The following is a 22,612-nucleotide window of genomic DNA, read 5'->3' as shown; positions in this document are numbered from 1 at the left end:
CAAAGCAGTGGAGAAAGGGAAAAGAAAAGGCAAAAATTAGTAGGTTTGTAGAACTACTCATTTTATTTTCAAGCAGAGTTGAACAGTGTTAATTGTTCAATAAATTGAATTTGGCAGTTTACATATTGTACACTGCATACCAAAAAAACCCCTCCTTTTCTTTTCCTCCTTCCTACTATAGAGTAACCCAAAGAGTACTGTTAATGGTGTGTCATCACACGACAGAGCAGGGTAATGTTCTGTCTCCATCAGAAAATAGAAGTGAATGAATCAATTGTCTTTTCTGTACAAGGAACATTATGGTCAGTCAGCTCCAATGCAATTGAATTGTTTGTCACCCTTTTACTTAGTTGCAAATGAATTCAGTTTACACTGATTGTTAGTTCAGCAGTGTTCAGAAAAGTAAATCAATATACACTGAAACAAAAACTAATGGCGTTCTGAAGACGGACATTTTAATATCATTACTGCCCGTTAGATTCCACACTATACAAGATACAAAAGGTTTATTGTGTTTCCTACCTTGACTCTGAAGAACAGCACAGAATCCTCTCTGTTGCACTGTGTTACTTTTTCACTTGCACATGATTCCTACTGGCACAAACAATTAAAGAATTTTGGCTGTTTTTCTTCACTGCAGGAGACGTGAACTGAGTTACAGAGTGGCAGCACAAGACTAAATTCACTCTCACTCAGTCGCTGGATGCTGAAAGGTAAAGAATAAAATTTGACCTCAATTATTTCCAGATATGAATTGACTCTCAACATCATTTATCACAACTGAGGATATACAGTGCCCAGCAGCGCATGATAAAGGCTCATGTACAGGCAAGTGCACACACAATGTAACAATAATCTGAGACTGAAATGCAATACAATTAAGCATCGTTCAAAAGAGTTTATTTACAGAGTTTATGCTACACACAGACACAAACACACAACTGAACATAAATGAATGAGATCAAGTAAATCTCCAATGACCCTCTCTAGAGCTCGAGAATCCTCCCTTAAAAAGAGCGCCCAGAACTGAACACAAATGTGATCTTAAAATGATCTGTGATCGAGATTGTGGGAAATATCAATACGAGCACTATAGTTATTAAAAGAAAGTTGACAGCAGAACTGATGTCAAATTGTCAGTATCTATATAGATACTGACAATCAGTCAATAAAGTTTACATTCCCAACAATTTCTGCAGAACTGATGCATAAGAGAATGTCCTAGTACAGGCACAATAGGCCGAATGGTCTGCTTCTGAGATGTACCATATCAGTGATTCAGATTTTGGTGAGAAAGGAGATGACATGCTGTCACAAAAAAACACCAACAATGTCTGGGTACAAATTAAAACTAAATGTCTCAGTGATACCAGAGATCCCAGACTCTCTACCCAAACAGGAAATGTGTGACCATGATTCAAAATGGTTCTCAGATCAAAGCAATTTCCCTTCTGCCATCACCCTCTCTCCCCCATCCACCCCGACAGACTGACAGTCAACTAAAAGAAAATCACAAAGATTAAGACCCAGTCTCAGCACTCTCATAACAACTATCACAGAATGTATCACATAGACACAGAGAATATTACTAGCTTCCACTTTGACACACAAGAGTAGAAACTGACAAGTACGGGTTGATAACTACACACTCATTCATGTTGCAGAAACAGACAAACAAAAGATGACAACACAGTTAATGTGATGCAAATGGACGACTATCACTCTCTGTCGGTCAGTTTCTGTTAACTTAAGTCAGTCACACATTCGCATTGCTGTAACTGTCAGGGACAGATTAATAACTACACTCTAATTCACAAAACTAAAACTGACAGGAACAGAATTATAACTACACTCCCAGTTTCACACAGCGTAAGCTGACAAGTACACTGACAACGACACGCATATTCACAGAGCAGAATCTCACAGGTACATGTTAGTAACTGCAGTGTTCACATTCATTAAAGGGGATCTGATAGGTAGAAATCTATATTTGAATTCACGTATTGACAAGGCAGAGATTGCGGAGCACAGATTGGTAACTGCATTCACATATTGATATAGGAGAAATTGACAAGTACAGATTAATATTGACAGGATCAATTCACAGAAGGAACAGACTGGTAAACACACATTCACATAGGGGAAATGGACAGGTAGAGATTGATAGTTATATGCATATAAAAGGAACTGACAAGTACACATTGATAACTACGTTGATTATATAAATGATTAGGAGTTGGTGTTGAGGATATAATCTCTAAATTTGCAGTTGATACTACCCAGAGAGATGAATGATTGGGAGGATGATGCTGAGTGACTTCACAGGGAGATTGACAATTTGGCCAAATGATCAGAAATCTGGCAGATGAATTCCAAAGCAGAGAAATGTGAGGTAATGCATTTTGCTACCTGAAACACAGAGCAACAATGCAGGGTCAATGGTACGTCTTTGAAGGTAGCACTGGAGCAGAGGGACCTCGGGGTTCACGTGTATCATTCTCTGAAGTTGGCCAGGCAAGCTGAAACCATTGTGAAGAAGGCTGATAGGATCCTCGTGGTTATAAATAAATAGAGGCATTGAGTATAAAACTGAGGAAGTAATGCTACATCTCTACAAATCATTGGTCAGATCACAGCTGTGTTCAGTAATGGGCACTTTATTTAAGGAAGGAACTTCAAGCTCTGGAGAGCATTCACTGAAGATTTACTAGAATGATAGCAGGAATTAAGAATTTTACATACAAGGAAGGATTAGTGATATCAGGCTCGTTTTCCTTGGAGCACAGAAGATTAAGAGAAGAGCCTTATGGAGGTGTTCAAAATTATGAAGAATTTTGCTATGGGAAAGAAGAATATTTTATTACCACTAGTTGGCATGTTCAGTAACTAGGGGTCACAATTTCAAGATTGTCAGCAAGAGAGCGAGGAGTGAGATGAGGAGAAATGTCTTTACTCAGAATTGTTAGGATTTTGGATTGTGCAGCCTGGGGTCGTGATGGAGCTAGATTCCATGTGAGGTATGAAAAGAGAGTTGGATGTGTATTGACAGTCATGAAGTTAGAGGGCAATGAAGATAGGGCAGGAAAGCAAGTTATTTCCACCACAATTTCAACAAAAGATGGAGAATACATTCAATTCATTGGCTCCTTTGCCTGGACCCATTTGCCAGGAAATCAAATGGATGCTAAAGTTAGGAGTGAACAGCATAAAACTTAAAAGCTCTGCCATCAATAGTTAGATTGTGCTACAGTGGGATAAACTGACACATTGAGGGTTGGGAGAGACACAATTATTCAGATGGTTTCTCAAAACAAGTCCATCTTTGGAACTGACATCTTGCTGAGTGAACTGAGACAAAGCCTAGCCTGGTCGCAGAAGTGTGACATTGCTCTGCCTTCTCTTCCTTGTCCTCCTTATTTGCTGGAAGGTAGGATTGTTATTGATCGATTTGTGAAGCTTCACAGACTTCCTTCTGTGCTGTCTCACGATGTCCGTGGATGGCTGGCATAAGCATTTCCCGCTTTCTCTTAACCTGGTCCCTCATCCCTCCTGTATCTGTGTGCCTCAAGGCAGCATATTTGATAATTGGTTGCTGCTCCATTTGATCAGCTTGAAAACAGGTCAACACAGAAACGTAGCAGATAGGAGCAGGACCAAATTTGATGGCATTGTGGACACAGAAGGTTATCTAAGAGTACAATGGAAATTTGATCAACTGGGCCAGTGGGTCAAGGAATGGCAGAAGTTTAATTTAGATAAATATAATGTGTTGCATTTTGGTAAGGCAAACCAGGGCACGAGTTGTACTGTTAATAGTACAAGTCTGGGCAGTGTTTCCAAACAAAAAGACCTCCAAACAAAAAGTTCCTTGAATGTGCATTGCAGCTAGACACTCTGGTGAAGGTGGTTTTTGGCATGCTTGCCTTTACTGGTCAGAACACTGACGACAGAAGTTGGCGCATCATGTTTCAATTGTACAGGATATAGTGAGGCCACTTTTAGAATACTGCGCACAGTTCTGGTCAACTTGCTGTCGAAAGGATGTTCTTAAGCTAGAATGGGTACAGAAAAGATTTACAAAGATGTGACCACAACTACAGGGTTTGAGTTATAAGAAAAAGCTGCATAAGTTGGGAGCTCTTCTCCCCTGGAACATCAGAGGCTGAGGGGTGACCTTATAGAGGTTATAAAATCACAAAGGGCAGAGAAAAGGTAAATACGTATGGTCTTTTCCCCAAGGTAGGGGTGTCCAAAACTAGTGGGCATAGATTAAAGGTGAGAGGTGAAAGATTCAAAAGGGATCTGAGAGGCAAACTTATCACACAGAGGGCAGTGTGTATATGGAATGAGCTGCCAGAGGAAGTGGTAGAGGCAGGTACAATTACAACATTTCAAAGACATTTGGAAAGGTACATGGATAAGAAAAGTTTAGAGAGATATGTGCCAAATGCAGACAAACGGAACTAGTTGTATTTGGGAAAACTAGTCGCCATGGGCTCGTTGGGCCGAAAGGCCTATTTCTGTGCTGTATGATTCTATGAAAATGGATGAGAATAACAAACTTTGTCTGAAAGACAGAGTGTACAGGAGGAGCTATGAATATCTGGGGTCATTATACAGACCAATTTCTCTTGGCAAATCACATGATTTGAACAAGCCAAAACTTGACCCTGACAAAGGGTATTTCTCTGTATTTTAAACAGGATGTGGCCATTTCTGCCAAGGTGGGAAGTGGATGCCATACCGAAATGACTGGTTAGCAAGGTTAGATCTCACGGAATACAGGGAGAACTAGCCAATTGGATAAAGAACTGGCTCAAAGGTAGAAAACAGAGAGTGGTGGTGGAGGGTTATTTTTCAGACTGGAGGCCTGTGACCAATGGAGTGCCACAAGGATCGTTGCTGGGTCCTCTACTTTTTGTCATTTACATAAATGATTTGGATGCGAGCATAAGAGGTACAGTTAGTAAGTTTGCAGATGACACCAAAATTGGAGGTGTAGTGGACAGCGAAGAAGGTTACCTCAGATTACAACAGGATCTTGACCAGATGGGACAATGAGCTGAGAAGTGGCAGATGGAGTTTAATTCAGATAAATGCGAGGTGCTGCATTTTGGGAAAGCAAATCTTAGCAGGACTTATACATTCAATGGTAAGGTCCTAGTGAGTGTTGCTGAGCAAGGTGACCTTGGAGTGCAGGTTCATAGTTCCTTGAAAGTGGAGTCGCAGACAGACAGGATAGTGAAGAAGGCGTTTGGTATGCTTTCCATTATTGGTCAGAGTATTGAGTACAGAAGTTCGGAGGTCACGTTGCAGCTGTACAGGACATTGATTAGGTCACTGTTGGAATATTGCATGCAAGTCTGGTCTCCTCCCTATCAGAAGGATGTTGTGAGATTTGAAAGGGTTCTGAAAAGCTTTACAAGGATGTTGCCAGGGTTGGAGGATTTGTTCAATCGGGAGAGGCTGAACAGGCTGGAGCTGTTTTCCCTGGTGCATATAGAGGTTATAGAGGTTTCCAAAATTATGAGGGGCATGGATAGGATAAATAGACAAAGTCTTTTCCCTGGGGTCGGGGAGTCCAGAACTAAAGAGTATAGGTTTAGGGTGAAGGGGGAAAGATATAAAAGAGACCTGAGGGGCAATATTTACACACAGAGGGTAGTACGTGTATGGAATGAGCTGCCAGAGGAAGTGGTGGAGGCTGGAACAATAGCAACATTGAATGGGTATATGAATAGGAAGGGTTTGGAGGGATATCGGCTCGCCGTAGGAATAGATTGGGTTGGGATATCTGGTCGGCGTGGATGGGTTGGACCAAAGGGTCTGCTTCCATGCTGTACATCTCTGACTCTGTGACTCAATTGACTCTGGGACCCTGGTGCTGTGAGGCAGCAGTGCTAACCACTGAGCCACTGTGTCGCTTATTGTTTTTTGATTATAGATGACTCCGAAACAGATAGCAGTTTGGTGTACTTAGTTTTCACCATCTCAAAACTAAGAAACGCTGGTACAGGATACAACATACATATATATATATATACACTTCTGTAACATTTCTGGTTCAGTGAAAGTGGAGATTTTCTCTAGTTCATATTAAGCCTCAAAAATCCAGCCACTTTTGAACATCACATGGAGTGAAGGTCTGTTTCCTGTTCCCTGTTATCCTGATCCCCTGCCAACACCCGTCCATTTGGAGGATAACCTGCGTGTCTGTAAATTTCACACCAAACCTTCACCATCGCAGTGACATCACTGTTGCTGTGCAGTCTCTCATTAACAACATCCCACCAATCCAACCCAGAATATTTGATGCTGAACTCAAAAGAGCACTCTGCATCCACACTGGAAATTATTGTCCCTCATTTTCATTGCCTATATATAATCGAGGCAAAGCTTCCCTGTGTCATCCACCTGTCAGTGGCAACTGGGCCATTCACAGAGAAACATCGAAAATACCATTGGGAGGAGGCTATTCGGCCCCTCCAGCCTGCTCCGCCCATTCAATGGGTTCATGGCTGATCACCCAACTTCATCCTGTGCCTCCCCGCACTCTCCCTTTAGCCCCAAAGAACTCAATCCAATTCTTTCCTGAACAACATTCAGTGTTCTGGCCCTGATTGCTTTCAGTGACAGAGAATTCCACAGGCTCCCCACTCTCTGGGTAAAGACATTTCTCCCCATCTCAGTCTTGTCAAGTCTCCTTTAGACAATGACACCCTGGTTCTGGATTCTCCACCTGGTCACCAGGAACACCCTCCCTGTGTTTACTCTGTCTCATCCTTGTTCAAATTTAATAGATTTCTATGAGATTCCACCTTAATTCTTCTCAACTCCAGTGAATATCATCCTAACCAATCCAATCTGTCTCCACCAGTCAGTCCTGCTATCCCAGGAATCACTCTAGGAAACCTTTGCTGCACTCCCTCCATAGGAACAATGTCCTTTCTCAGATAAGTAGACCCCAAACTGCACACACAGTTCTCCACCCTATCCAATTGTCGCAAGCCATCCCTGCTCCTGGACTTTAATCGTCTCACTGTGAAGGTCTCCCTTATCTGAGCAAGGATGTTACACACACACACTCTCTCTCTCTCTCCCCACACAGCTGCTGCCAGACCTACTGAGTTTTTTCAGCCCTTTGTGTTTATAACCTGCAACATTAACTCTGTCTGTCTGTCTGTCTCCCTCTCCCCACAGATGCTGCGAGACGGAGTGCCTGAGGAATTTTTTTTTTAGAGTGTTCATGTCAAGTCTTCAGTAGATCCCCAGTGAAGAATGAGCACAGATCATGAATGAAGAATGGATTACCTGGCATCGTGAGGTCGATGAATTTACTGGTCACTTGTTGATCAAGAGACACTTTCCAGTCCCAGCCTTGGTGCTGGGACTGGAAAGATTCAATTACAACTCGAGCTCTGTCCTGTCTGAGCTCGAGTTGTAATTCCCACTGGCATTGTTTAAGGCTTTCTGTTGAAAGTACCATTGAAAGTAAGATCCAGTACCTTGGCTCAGTACACACTCTAGAACGAGATGACTGCCAATCAGGATCTCCATTTTATTGGCTCTGGGGGTAAAGAAATTCCCAGCAACAGGAACTGGAACAAAACAAGACAAAGAAGAAATAAAAGATCAGGCGCTGAAATTGTCTCTTTTTTCACAGATGTTATCTTCGATGACAGGATAATAATTGATGGAAAGGAGAAATAAAACAAGCAAGATTTCACATCATTACAAGGTCACCCTATGTTGTAAAATCTATACTTCAAAAGGTTTGTGTTAAGTATGGATGGCCAAATCATCCAACCATTGCCTGTTGATGTTCAATGGTGTTACCATCACTGTCCCCATCCCCACTATCAACATCCTGAGGGTTACCGTCACTGTCCCCATCCCCACTATTAACGTCTCGAGGGTTATTGTCACTGTCCCCACCCCCATCTCAATGTCAACATCCTGTGGGTTACCATCACTGTCCCCAACCCTACACTACTATGAACATCTTTGATGTTACCATCAGCCTCCCACAGCTCATATTGTCTAAGCTTCTACCTTTCTCTGATGGATTGCTTAACAAGTAATTGTAGACTCAGAGGTCTACAGCACAGATCTTCGGCCAACTGAATCCATACCAGTGAAAAACAACCAATTCTCTATTCTCTAATACAACTTTCCCAGTCATCGGGTCATACAGCATGGAAATAGACCCATCGGCCCAACGCGTCCATGCTGACCAGGCCTCACTGACAAAACTAGTCCCATTTGTTTGCCTTTGGCCCATATCCGTCTGAACCTTTCCTATCCGTGTTTCTTTCCAAATCTCTTTTAGAGGTTATTATTGTACCCACTCCTACCACTTCCTCCGGCAGCACATTCCAAACAGGCACCATCTGTGTGAAGTAGTACACCCTCTGGTCGCTTTTAAATCTTTCCCCTCTCACCTTATACCAACGCCCTCTAGGTTTGGACTCCCCTGTCCTGCAGAAAATACCTTGGCTATTCACCATATTCAAGCCCCTATTTCTGCAGGAAAATACAAGTGAAACTTCAAGGACCACTTAATCTCACTCTAGCATTGGCATCACAAGTGCACATCTAAATCCTTCTTCAACGTGATGAGGATTTCTGCCTCTCTCACCTTTCTAGGCAGTGAGTTCCAGATTCCCCACCACCCTCTGGGTGAAAATGTTTGCCGCCACATCCCTCTCTAAACCTCCTGCCCTTTACTTTCAACGTATGCCCCTCCCCCAGTCATTGATCCCTCCATCAAAGGGGGAAAAGTTTCTTCCTCTCTACCCTATCTACACCCCTCTTCATTTTATACATCTCAGTCATGTCACCACACTCTCAATCTCCTCTGCTCTCAGGAAAACAACTTCAGTCTGTCCAATCTCTCTCTCCATCACCAAAACTCTCCAGTTCCCAAGGAAACATCCTGGTAAACTTCCCTCTGCATGCTCCCCCAGTGCTATCACAGTTCTCTGATAATGTCGATTTGTATACAGATGCTTAAAAACTCACCGATCACTGAAATGGCGATATATTTGCTGTTCAGGAGAGACTCTGCCTGCTGGTTAGAAACAGCACAGTGCTAATTGCCCTCTTGACTTTTGCTGATGTTGATGATTGTGTGTACGGTTCTGCAGTGGTTGGAGTATTCCCAGTAAATCTCCTCACCATTTTTACAGAAAATATATTGAATTGGGGTCGAACTAAGCGGTTTAACGAGGTGATGTCTCCCTGCATTACCTCATTTCCAGGTGGGCATTCAGCTCTAGGACTGACACAGGGATGCCTGTGATTAAACCAAACTGTTAGGCACTTTTCTAAGGCAGGAACTGTTGTTGTGTTTAACAACAAACGGTACTCCGACTAGAGTCAGGGAGAGACAGAGGGTCATAGAGAGGCAGGGAAAAACAGAGAGAGACAGACGTACAGAGGGACAGAAAGTTATAAAGAAACAGCGATAGAGAGTCAGAGAGAAACACAAGATCACAGAGTCATCGACATTAATCAACATAGAGAGTTAAAGCAAGTCATGGACAGTCAAACAGTCACAGAGAGAGATAGATGTATAGAGAGAGGGACCTCACGGTTTGTACAAAGTGCCTCACTGGGAGGGGGAATCTCTCCTGTCCCCCTCCACCCCCAATAACCACCATCCTGACCCTCGGGAACGGGACATGTTGACACAGTCCGCTCTCCCTCGGCGCTTTTCCTTCCCGCGTGGCCCCGGCGCCATTTTAGCTTCAGGCCCCGCGCGAGATGGCGGTTAACGGCCGCCTCGTGCCCCAAGTGACCGTTAGCAGCTGCTTCAGGGGAAAGGCTCTTTAAAGGGACAACCCTTTCAGGAGAGAGAAACAACAGGGCCGGCTCCGGGACTCGCCAAACTCAATAATAATGACAAATACACACAGACAGAGAGGTGGGAGTGAACAAGAAATTGTGCAGCGGCATATCAAGACCAAAGGCCACTCTCCCGAAGGACGGCTGCCCAGAACTCGAAACGTTGACAGATGCTGCCAGGCCTGAAGCACAAACAAGGTCCTCGGGGGGTGAGTCCGAGTTCAGGATCCTATTAAAGTTTGGTTGGCAGATGGATGACAGTGTGGGAGGGTATGCAATGGGATTAGAAAAATAGAGGCGGAGACTGTTTCCTAAATGGGGAAAGGTTTCGGAAATCTGAAGCACCAAGGGACTTGGGAGTCCGAGTTCATGATTCTCTTCAGGTTATTAGGCATGTTCAAGTGGCGGTTAGGAAGGCAAATGTAATAAAGAACAAAGAAAATTGATAGCCCAGTGTGGGATAGAGGTGAATTAATGTTATTTCTGAAATTATAAGTTCTGATACAGAGTAAATGAATTCACATTAGTTTCGGACGAGAGCTGACTTAGCAAGAATGAGGAAATATATAATCCGTTAAAAATGATATGTCAGCATGAGACGTGATTACAAAACCATGGTAGAAATACAGGCACTAGATAAAATGCTGTGAAGAGAGGCTTGTATAAACATCTGTTTTCCCACTTGTATGGGGACACAGGAACAAACCCTAATTAAAGAGGTCATAAAGGTCAGAGTGGACTCCAGAGAGGAATAAATGCTAATAAAGAAAGGATATGCCTAGCGGTGACCTGCAATGGGATGACGTCAAACAAACTTATTGGGACCAGAGATAGGCATTTGTCACGGACAAGGCCGGATAAACAGAAGTTGTGGGATCAGTTTTAAGGAAATGAGTGACGTAAGCGGAGGAGAGGGCAAACATTGAAATAAGAAAAAATATGGGGATTCAAATTGTATAAATTTCGAGAGTTTGTTGGATTTGGTGTGTATTTGTCATTGCCTTACCTGGCATTAGACATTGCACCCACTTGCAAGTGTACAAATAAACGGCTCTACTGGTTCAGATTTTTGGTCTCGGACTGAAATTATTGAAGTGAGTGAGCTTTTGTTTCTCACAATTGGGGGCTGCCTGGGATTTTCTTCCACCGCCAGGGGGAGTTCTGGCCTTGGACACCGGGAAGACGCGTCCCCTTCCCCATTGAGGAGCGGTCTCGTGTCCCGGTTTGGTCTGCTCCCTTGGGTGACTGGTGTGAATCCAACAAGAGAGACATCTGAATCAGACAGTGATAGGAGGTTGATAGACAATACGGCAAAAAGGGGCCAGGCAACTCTGTGCACAGACCAAGGTAAGAAAATTGACTTTTAAGTATTGCCTTGGTGGCCGGGATTGAATTTTAGTAGTTAATAAGGGACTAACGAAGGAACTCAATATGTATTGTGCTGTGGGTGAGGAAAAAGCCTCTGGGAAAACAAAGTAAGGAAAAGGCAATGGAAATGGAGGCGGGGTCCCTTACAACATATCTCCAGAAAGTCCTTTGGGCAGGATGTAGTGGAATTGGCTAAATAATACTTGTACAAGGGAGAAAGATGATTAAATATTGTTGTTTTGTATGGACTAAGGAATCCATTCTTCGTCGGACGAAGACTGGGTTTGTAAATATCTGAATTTATATGTCAATGTGTGAGAGAGAGAGAGAATGAAAAGAGCTGTACAGCTGGTAGGAAGTTTAACCCTTTGTGATTTGGTTTGAGTGAACATTTGTTTGTTGGTGATTGAATGTTTGTGTTTTATTCCCTGGAGCTTGAGTTCCAGGACTGTTTTGAATCTGATTTTTATTATGGAAACTTAACATGATTTCTTTTAAGGTTAAGGATTCTATCGAGATTATGAAGAAAAAAAAAGAATGATAACTCCTGTTCTTTTTACAGATCATGACTGCCTTACTATCAGTTTCCAACTAATCTATTTTATCTTTACATAAAAGCGATTTTTGGAGGACAGTTGCAGTTTCAGTTCAACATTAGATTGTAATAAAAACAAAATTCTATGGTTAATATCTGTGACCTTGGATTCAGCCATTGTTCATGCATTGGAAGTTTTTTTTAAAAAAAACTTGAATAGACAAATTCTTTTAAGGCAGCTCTGATTATTTTACGACCTATAGTATTGTAATTGAGCAATGATTGGTCAGGACTATGTAAGAAAACTAATTTTGGATTTAAATTACAGGACTAAAACTGGGTAATTACAGTGAATTTCAAAATTGGGAACTGTATGCATTTTGCATTTTAAATATTAAATACTGAAGGAATGAATGTAAATATATAAATATATTTATAAGTTAGGAATAGGCTTTAAAGGTTAGTCAAGCATGAATTGATAAATTGGTGTTTGAACTTATGGGGAGCTAGAAATATTGCAATTCAATATTTCTTTTAAAAGAAAAAGGGGAAGAACGTAACGACTTATCCCCTTCAGGAGGTACCAATAGGGGACAAAGAGATTGGGTTTGTAAGTGCCCCCGTCACCAGTGGGGAAGTCAGAACATTTAAAAAGGAAATGAAGGTCCTGGTTGAGGATCCGGTGGGGTTGTCTGAACAAATTGATCAATTTCTGGGGCCCAGTCTGTATACCTGGGCCCCAGGCAATTGCATCCCCGTACCCAGTTTCTATTTCGATGGTCTATTTCAAGTCCTTTATCTCTATAATTTTTACTACTTTAGGATCATCGGGAGGGGTGAAGGGGTGAATTACCCAGTAATTCTACCCGTTTTCCCTGTCCTACACTAATTCGAAAACAACAGCACACGAAATCCTTCCCATTTGCTTTCATTTCAATCCCAAATGTTTCATTTAGTTGTATCTCATAAGTGCCCCCCCCCCCCCCCCAGAATTGCTTCGTGCCATGTAGTTTTCCTTATTGTTAGGTATATTGGGTTACACTTTTTATCGGGACAATCGCGAGCTGGTCGGAAGGGGGCCCGGTGTACTGTGACGAGACCATTATACCAAGTACCATCCCCAAGGCTATGCCCATAGGACTTAAGATGTATCTCTGAATTGCGGTACTGTCTTTGATTAGCTACATCCCCACAATTTACTAAGCTGCATGCATCAGTGTCTATTACTTGTGGATTATCAGACTCAGGAACCGTTAATAATACATATGAAAATGATATTTGACAAAATCCCAATACTAAGAGGGCTAGCATCATAACTCTAAACATTCCCAGTATTCTCATCATCATGCTGAAGCACAAAAAGACTTAATATACAATCTTACAGAAATAATCCCGCGCTCGCGTCGCCACTGTATAGTCAGTTACTCAAAGTCTCTTTAGTCTGAGTTTTAGCGGGTCTTGCGTTGATTCGGCCGTCCAGACTTCTTCCTCAACTGGAGGGTCCACTGGCCCTTTGATCCGAGTGTAATGAGTCCAGCCTTTCTCCGCCGTCCTTATTGCCGTTTGGGTAGTCAAAAGAGCCTGATATGGCCCTTCCCAGTCCGGCTGCAATTTAGTCCGTGTCCATGATTTTACTAAAATCCAATCACCCGGCCGGATGGGGTGAACAGTGAATTCAAGGGCCGGAGTCTGTGCCAATAGACCCTGTTTTCTGAGGAAAGATAAAGAGGAGGACAAGCCCAGTATATACTTCTTTAAAAACAAATCTTTAGTTTCGGGAATTGGCAATTCTCCATTCGTTCCCAGATACGGTAATCCAAATAAGATTTTATAGGGGGATAGTCCCAAATCCTTCCTTGGGGCAGTCCGTACTCGCAAGAGAGCTATAGTAAACATTTGGTCCAAGGGAGTCTGGTTTCTATTATCAATTTAGAGAGCTGTCGTTTGAGTGTTTAGTTCATTCTCTCAACTCTTCCTGATGATGGCGGGTGCCATGGAGTATGGAACTCTCAGGAAATTCCCAACCCCTTCATTACCCCCTGTAACACTTTAGAGGTAAAATGAGTTCCCTGGTCGGAATCTATACGATTCACTAGCCCATATCGGGGAATTATGTGCTCTAATATTGTTTTAGACACCCCATTTGCAGTGGCGGTAGGTAGGGGGTATGCCTGAACCCAACCAGATAGATGATCTACTATGACCAACATATATTTTAGTATTCCTTTACATCCATATTCCCTAAGAACTAAATCACACATTGCTTGTACTCCCCAGTGGCTGCCTTGGTATAGGATAGACATAATCTCCCGCATCATTATTTTGTTTAACATTTCCCTTCCATCAGGTAACCTCCAATGCCCGTCTGCTGTTTTTGTAGCCCCTAAATCTCTCAATTCTTTTTCTTCCCTTTCTGTAAATATAGGAATTTCCCTAGGACCTGGGACAGTAGGTATTAGGGAATGAATCACCACTTCTTGTGGGTTCAGGGCGGCTTCCCTAGCCACTTCAACATCAGCTAATCTATTTCCCCTAACCTCTGGTTCATTTCCTTTCTGATGACCATTCACGTGCACTGCGGCTGTTTCTCGGGGGAGTAATAGAGATTCCAAGACCCTTTAATCAATTCTTCATGAACTAATTCTTTCCCCCGGCTATTGATCAGTCCTCTTTCCTGCCATATCTTTCCGAAAGTGTGCACAACAGCAAATGCATATTTAGAGTCAGTGTATACTGTTCCTTCTTTATTTTCTAATGCCCTAAGGGCTCTTTCCAATGCATAGAGTTGCAGGTCTGAGCTGACCACCCATTTGGCAGCCTTCCTGCCTCCACCACACTACCTTTTGTCCCATCTACAACTGCGTACCCATTATGTCTTTTCCCTTCAGTCACCCGGGATGATCTGTCTATAAAAAGTCTAGCCCCTGCTTGAAGTGGAACATCTCTCAGGTCCATGCGGACCTTAGTTTGGTATTCAATAATGTCAAGGCAGTCGTGCCCTGGATTCTGAGGAGAGTCTCCTTCCCCTTTCCAAAGAAAGGCAGCTGGATTTAAACAATTGTCAGTGACCAACACTAGATCATCCTTTTCTATCAGTATCGCCTCATATTTCAAAATCCTCGAGTCTGTCAACCATCGCCCAGCTTTTTGGTTTAGGATCGTTCTCACTTGGTGTTGGGTGCTTACTATTAGGGCTCCCCCAAACGTAAGCTTTCTGCTTTCCTCCACCAACAGTGCAGTGGCAGCCACAGTCTGCACACACTCAGGCTACCCTCGGGATACTGGATCCAATAGCTTTGAAAGGTATGCTACTGGCTGTCTCATCCCTCCCCACCTCTGGGTTAATACTCCCAAAGCCGCTCCCTTATCTACAGTGGCAAAGAGGTGGAAAGGTTTATCTAGGGAAGGTAAAGCTAACACGGGGGCATGAATCAAATGTCTTTTGAGTTTCGCAACTAGTTCTTTTTCCTCATCATCCCAATTTAGACATTTTGGCTCCCCCTCAAATAGTTTGAGATATAATTTCCTAGTCTTTTGAGCTCAGGAATCTATCCACAATCTGCAATATCCCGTTAGACCCAAACATTTGCGTAACTCCCGTTTACTGCTGGGCAGTGGCATCCCCATTATTCCCTCTATCCGTTCCGGGCTTATCTTTCGCTTGCCCTCACTCACTAAATGTCCCAAGTATTTTACTTCTTGCTCCACATATTGTAATTTGTTTTTCGATACTCGCAGTCCTTGCTGGCCCAAGAAATTCAATAATTTGTTCGTGGCTTCTACTACTTCTCTTCTTATTCCTGATACTAAGCGGTTGTCTACATACTGCAACAGGGTAGACCCCTTGGGGCTGCTAAATTTCTCCAATATTTGTTCTAACATCTGTCCAAATAAATTTGGAGATTCCGTAAACCCCTGGGGGAGCACAGTCCACCGGTATTGCTGTTTCCGTCCTGTCTTAGGGTCTTCCCATTCAAAGGCGAACAAATTCCTACTTTCCTCCGCCAAGGGACAAGCCCAAAAGGCATCCTTTAAATCTATCACACTGAACCATTTGTGATCATGAGGGATCTTACTTAATAACGTGTAGGGGTTTGGCACCACTGGGTGCCTGATCTGTACTATTCGATTTAATGTTCTCAAATCCTGCACCAATCGATAAGTTCCATCAGATTTCCGCACTGGTAGTATTGGGGTATTATAAGGAGACATACATGGCTCCAACAGTCCATCTCTAATCAGTCCCTCAATTACTGGCTGCAGTCCTCGTTTACCTTCTATGGAAATAGGATATTGTCATTCACAGACAACGTCCCCTTTCCATTTTAAATTTATTGAAAGGGAAGGGATCTGTAATTTTCCACGATTCCCTTCTCTCGCCCATACAATAGTGTCTACCTCTTTTTCCACATCCTCTGTCAACATTGCCAGTTGTACAACTAATTCTTTTTCCTGAATTCCAATCTCTAGTCCTAAGAGGATAATTAAGTCTCTCCCCAGTAAGTTACTTCCTATATCAGGGATATACAGCAGTTCACCTGTGACCCTATCCTTAGGACCTTCTGTCATGATAGGTTCAAATACCGGAACAGTAAATCCTTCCCATTTTACCCCCGAAACAGTAATTGTCCGTGTTGACATTTCTGCCTTCTTTGGTTTAAAATTCAGCGATGACCGTGCCACCTCCGTATCTCCTAGGAAGACTACCTCTTCCCTACAGGGTCCCACCTTCAAGTTTATCAAGGGTTCCTGGCGGGCCCCCGAGGGCAGGAACCCCTGACACCCCTATTCTTCATCAAAATTCATAAGCGGAATTGCCCTTTCTTCCCTTTGTAGATCAGGACACTCCCGCTTAAAATGCCCTATCTTTCCGCAATAATAGCATCCTGCCTGTGGAGACTTCCATCTCTGCCCCTGTCGCCCAAACCCTCTATCAAATGCTCCCCCTTGTCCTCTCCCTCTCCCTCTCCCTCTCTGTCCTACATGCTGCCACCCGCTGCTCCGGTTGCTCACTATTGGTTCCATTCTTTTCTTAACTACCTCATCAACCGTAGCTACCATCATTTTTACCTTCTGTTTTTGTCTTTCATCCTCCCTTTTTACAAACACTTTCTGTGCCTCTCTCAACAATTCATCTAATGGTTTTTCACTCCACCCTTCTATCTTCTGTATCTTTCTCTGTATGTCTGGCCATGCTTTTGTCACAAAATGTACTTTCAAAAGACCCTGTGCCACTGGGTCCTCAGGGTTCATTCCAGAATATTTCCGCATTGCAAGAAAGCTGAGGGAGTCTCATCTTTCTCCTGTCTAACGTCAAAGGCTTTAGTCAAATTCTGTGACTTCGGAACTGCCTCTCTAATTCCTTTTAGAATCAGGTCTTTCAATTCCCTCATTTCTTCTCTATGCTCCGGGTTTTGGTTTTCCCACTGGGGGTCTTTGAGGGGAAACTTCACCTCTCCCTGTCCAGCATCCCCATCTCCAATCGGGTGCTCCATGTCCCATATTTTAATGGCAGCTCCTCGTATAAGTCCCCTTTCTTCCCCAGTAAATAGATATTCAAAATAGACATTAACTCATCCCAGGCATACAGACTGGGCCCCAGAAATTGATCAATTTGTTCAGACAACCTCACCGGATCCTCAACCAGGACCTTCATTTCCTTTTTAAATGTTCTGACCTCCCCACTTGTGAGGGGGGCACTTACAAACCCAATCTCTTTGTCCCCTATGGGTACCTCCCGAAGGAGATAAGTCGTTACGTTCTTCCCCTTTTTCTTTTGTTTTCCCCCCTTAGGCTTTGATTTAGATCCACCAGAGGCCTCCTCAACATCTACTGTAGCTTCCCTTTCTTTTGCTGAGGATTGAGGGTCAGGAACAACAACATCCCTGTCCACAGTCTCCTCATCCTCCTCTTGTGAATCATCTGTTCCCTGTCCCTGTCTGTCTGTCTCTCCTCCTTCCCCATGTTCACCTAAACTGATTTTATGGTACGGGGGGGGGGGGGGCAAACAGCCAAGAGGATCCCAGGGACTAGGTGGGGCAGAGGGGGCATCCTTTGTCTTTACTAACATCAATCCCAAACTGCCCTTCCAACAGGATGCATTGTCCGCCTCCTCTTGACTAAAAGATTGTTTTCCATTCACATACAAACCTAAATACTCACAGACCCAATCCTCGTCGGAACCATACTTTGGCCAGAAGACAGACGGACGTAGGATTGATTCTTTGGTCCAAACTAAACAACAATATTTAATCATTTTCTTTTTATCTTTTGCCCTTGTACAAGTATTGCTTGTCCAATCCCGCAACATCCTCCCCAACGGACTTGCAGGAGGAATGTTACCAGGGACTCTTTCTTCCTTTACTCCGTGACAGCTACTCTGCCTACCCTCCATTTCCCGGGGCCCTCGCTAGTCCCTCAGGGAGTAAATACCTCTTTTCCCGGCCACCAAGGCAATACTTAAAAGTCAGGGTTCTTACCTTGGTCTGTGCACAGAGTTGCCTGGCCCCTTTTTCGCCGTATCTGCTATCGAGCTCCTATCACTGTCTGATTCAGATGTCTCTCTTGTGGGATTCACACCAGTCGCCCAAGGGAGCAGACCAAACCGGGACACGAGACCGCTCCTCAATGGGGAACAGGACGCGTCTTCCCAGTATCCAAGGCCAGCCACTCCCCTCGGTGATGGAAGAAAATCCCGGACAGCCCCCAATTGTGAGAAACAAAGCTCACTCACTAAACAATTGCAGTCCGAGACAAAAATCTGAATGAGTAGTGTCCTTTATTTGTACACTTGTAAGTGGGTGCAATGTCTAATGCCAGACAAGGCAGAGAATAAATACACATCAAATTCAACGAACTCTCGAAATTTATATAATTTGAGTCCCTACATATTTTTTTTCTTATTTCATTGTTTGCGTCGTTCCCCCCCCCCCCCTGCTTACGTCACTCATTTCCCGAAGACTGATCCCACAACTTCTGTTTATCCGGCCTTGTCCGTGACAAATGCCTATCTCTGGCCCCATAAGGTCGTTTGACGTCATCCCACTGCAGGTCATCGCTCGGCATATTCTTTCTTTATCAGTATTTACTCCTTCCATCTGGGCCTCTCCGGAGGCCACTCTGACCTTCATGACCTCTTTAATTAGGGTTTGTTCCTGTGTCTCCGTACAAGTGGGAAACAGATGTTCTTACCTACTGTTATACAAGCGATTGCATTCTCTTACAACTTCTTATCTATTCACCCATACATCCACCATTGTTTTGTAATCACGTTTCATGCTGACATACCATTTTAACTGATTATATATTTCCTCTATATAGTGTCCATTCTTGTTGACTCAGCTTTTGGCTGAAACACACTGATGTGAGTTCATTTACTCTGTATCAGAACTTATAATTGCAGAAATAACATTAATTCACCTATATCCCACACTCAGCATCTGTATCCGTCTGCTCCCCACCTACTCATGCATCTGTCCAGTGGCATCTTAAATGAATCTACCTGCCTGCCTCTACTGGCAATGCGTTTTAGGCACCTACCACCCTCTGTATAGAGTAATTGTCGCGTATATACCCCTTAAACTTTTCACCTCTCTACTTGAATGTGGGAAAAAAGCTTATCTGTATCTACCCTGTCTATACCCTTCATGATTTTGTAACCTCAATCAGGTTCCACCTCCATCTCCTAATTTCTAATGAAAACAATCCAAACCGACTCAGCTTCTCTTCATAGTTAGCACTTTCCATACCAGGCCACATCCTCATAAACTTTCTCTGCACCTTATCCAAAGCGTCCACATCCTTTTGGTAACGTGGCAACCAGAACTGGACACAGAATTCTAAATGCGGCTGAACCAATGTCTTGTAGAATTTTAACATGACTTTCCAGCTCTTATACTCAACACCCCATCCGATGAAGGCAAGCGTACCGTATGCCTTCTTGACCACTCTACCCACCTGTGCAGCAACCTTCAGGGTACAATGAACCTGAACTCCCAGATCTCTCTGCTCATCAACTTTTCCCAAGGCTCTTACATTTACTGTATAATTCGCTCTCGAATTAGACTTCCCAAAGTGCATCACCTCACATTTGCCTGGATTGAACTCCATCTGCCACTTTTCCACCCAACTCTCCAGTCTATCTGTATTCTTTGACAGTCCCCTATGCTTTCTGCTACTCCACCAGTCTTCGTGTCATTTGCGAACTTGCTGATCATACAGACAGTGGCTCCGGCACTGATCCCTGTGGAACACCACTGATCACCTTTCTCCTTTACAAGAAACTCCCTTCAACTACTACTCTGTCTCCTGTTGCTCAACCAGCTCTTTATCCACCTGGCTGGAACACTCTGCACACCACATGACTTCACTTTCCCCATTAGTTTACCATGGGGAACCATGTCAAACGCCTTACAAAAGTCCATGTGTATGACATATACAGCCCTTCCTTCATCTAACAATTTGGTCACTTCCTCAAAGAACACTCTTAAGTTGGTAAGGCATGATATCCCCTGCACAAAATCATGTTGCCTATCACTGCTCAGCCCATTCTTTTCCAAATATAAATAGATTTTTTCATTCAGTACGTTCTTCAGCAACTTTCCCACCACTGACATCTGACTCACTGGTTTGTAGTTACCCAGAATTTCTCTACTAACCTTCTTGTACAGGGGGACAATATGAGCAACCCTGCAGTCCTCCAATACCTCACCTGTGTTTAATTTTCCCAATGTTTACTGGGATACACTTAGTACCAGAGGCCTGGATGTGGCAGAATTTGTAAGAAGCATCCAGGACAGTATTCTAGAGCAGTATGTCAATAGTTCGACAAGGGGAGGGGCCATATTGAACCTGATGTTGGGGAATGAGCCAAACTAGGTGGAGAAGTTGCGGTGGGGATTCCTTTGGGAACAGTGACCACAATTCTGTAAATTTTAGTATACTCTTAGACAGACAATAAAGGGAAGCACACTAAACTGGGCCAAGGCCAATTATATCAAAATTAGGCAGGAGCTGTAAAATGGGGATTGGACACAGCTATTGAGGGGAAGTCCACATTTGATATGTGGGAGGCTTTCAAAGATAGGTTGAAGATAGTGCAGGGTAGGCATGTCCCATTGAAAGCAAGGGATAGCGAAGGCAAGAATCGTGAACCATGGATGAAGGGAGAAATCTTACAACTAGGCAAGAGGAAAAGGGAAGCGTACATAAGGTCCAGGCTGGTAAGAACAGAACGGGCCCTGGATGAATATCGGGAGAGTAGGACCAGTCTTAAACGAGGAATCAAACAGGCTAAAAAGGGTCATGACATTGCTTCAGCGAGCAGAATTATGGAGAATCCCAAAGCCTTTTATTCTTGTATAAGAAGCAAGTGGGTAACTAGAAAAAGGATTGGTCCACTAAAGGATAAGGAAGGAAGGCAGTGTATCGAACCTGAGAAAATGGGAGATTCTGAATCATAACTTTGCATCAGTGTTCACAGAGAAGAGGAACTTGATGACTGTTGCGATTAGAGGTAGAAGCTTGATTACTCTGGATCATGTTGACATGAAGTAGGAAGATGTGTTGGGTAAGTTAGACGTTATTAAGGTAGACAAATCCCCAGGATCAGATGGGATTTATCTCAGGTTGCTTGGGGAGGTGAGAAATAGCTGCGGCCCTGACAGATATCTTTGTAGCATCAGGTGTTCTTCCCTCAGGCTTCGGGTGGTTATGTCCAAGTACAGTCTTGGGACAGCCCAGGGAATCCCTTGTGGACTCGGACCTGTAAAGCCTTCTCTTGGTTCATCTTGGAGATCGTACTCTTTGGAAGTCTGCAATAAAAACCTCTTACAGACCGTTTAGTTTAATTTTAGTCATCCCCTTTATTCACTAATAGCATCACTGTTACAACATCACACTGATACCTATAAGCTAAACTAATGAGTTTTAATAAACTAGGAGAGTGGGGTACCATCTTTTCAAGTGCCCCAGTAGTCCACTGCGATGTACTGCTACAAAGTGGCTTATTTTATACAAATGTTTACAAAAAAATTGCATGTTCTTAATTAGACAGATAACAATGAAAGACAATAATTTGTAAGGAATAAAAGTTGATTGACAGATCTGTGTGCACTTGACTGATCACTCCTACAGGCCATGAGATATCCATCAGGTAGGAAAAACATACCCAGATGAGTTAAGCATCTGCTCGCGGGATAAGCTCCTATAAAGAAATACCAGTCTAAATTAAGTGGGAAATGTCATAAGGTAAGCTTGCACAGCTTGCATGTCTGATATCATTGTTTTACAAAATGGCTTCTTAGCAAAGGTGGCAAACTTTTGACCATAAAATGGCTTCCCGACAGATTGTGTCAGGAATTGTCTCTTCAATGTTAGGTTTACAATAATTTTAAGCCGGGAGCAGATTCCTGCTTTTTATCTGCAGCACAAAATCATTCTGTATCTGAGGCTGAAATGTTACTGCACGGTTGGATTTAAAATTTTTTAATTAGTCTTGAATTAAACACTCCTTCTTTTCAAGATTGTGATTCAAATTCAAATAAGACATAAGATCTGACTCGTTAGCATTGACTGTGGAGCAATCTGTATGGTCTGTAGAGAACAGCAAGTAAGTTGAAGCTTCATTAATATTACCTTTTGCAGAGTTTGCATTTAATAACTGGTAATGGCTACTCAATAGCATCATAGAGTCCCAAAATGTGGTTAAATTCAATCCATAGCAGAGAAGCACTAAGTGTTAATTTTCTACAGGCTCCAATAGCCTCAGCACTAAAATGGTCTCTTCCCCCTAATGGCCTTTTGAACTCTCAAGTCACCAAAGATTTTTTTTTATTAACCCCCACACTACCACCTAAGTGCGGT

General features: G+C 43.1%; 1 protein-coding gene across 4 annotated transcripts in view; it reads right to left on the bottom strand.

The window, feature by feature from the left end:
• LOC122544532 (histone H1.01-like) overlaps positions 1-22,612 on the bottom strand; it is a 179,340-nt gene that overhangs the window by 53,618 nt on the left and 103,110 nt on the right. Inside the window, exons 1-3 of one of the 4 annotated variants that reach the window (XR_015755273.1) lie at positions 9,022-9,678; positions 7,506-7,598; positions 523-706 (exon numbers count right to left, since the gene is read on the bottom strand). The exons of the other annotated variants lie outside the window; for them this stretch is intronic. The gene's annotated coding sequence lies outside the window, so the exon portion shown is untranslated. Of the gene's footprint in view, positions 1-522; positions 707-7,505; positions 7,599-9,021; positions 9,679-22,612 lie in introns of those variants that run through there. 4 annotated transcript variants of the gene reach the window in all.

The sequence above is a fragment of the Chiloscyllium plagiosum genome, unplaced genomic scaffold (genome assembly GCF_037043375.1).
Source record: "Chiloscyllium plagiosum isolate Xiang-an unplaced genomic scaffold, Cpla_swu_hap1 HiC_scaffold_49, whole genome shotgun sequence".
NCBI lineage: Eukaryota > Metazoa > Chordata > Chondrichthyes > Orectolobiformes > Hemiscylliidae > Chiloscyllium > Chiloscyllium plagiosum.
Note: the sequence above shows the minus strand (reverse complement) of the source record. Positions and strands in the feature narration are given on the sequence as shown.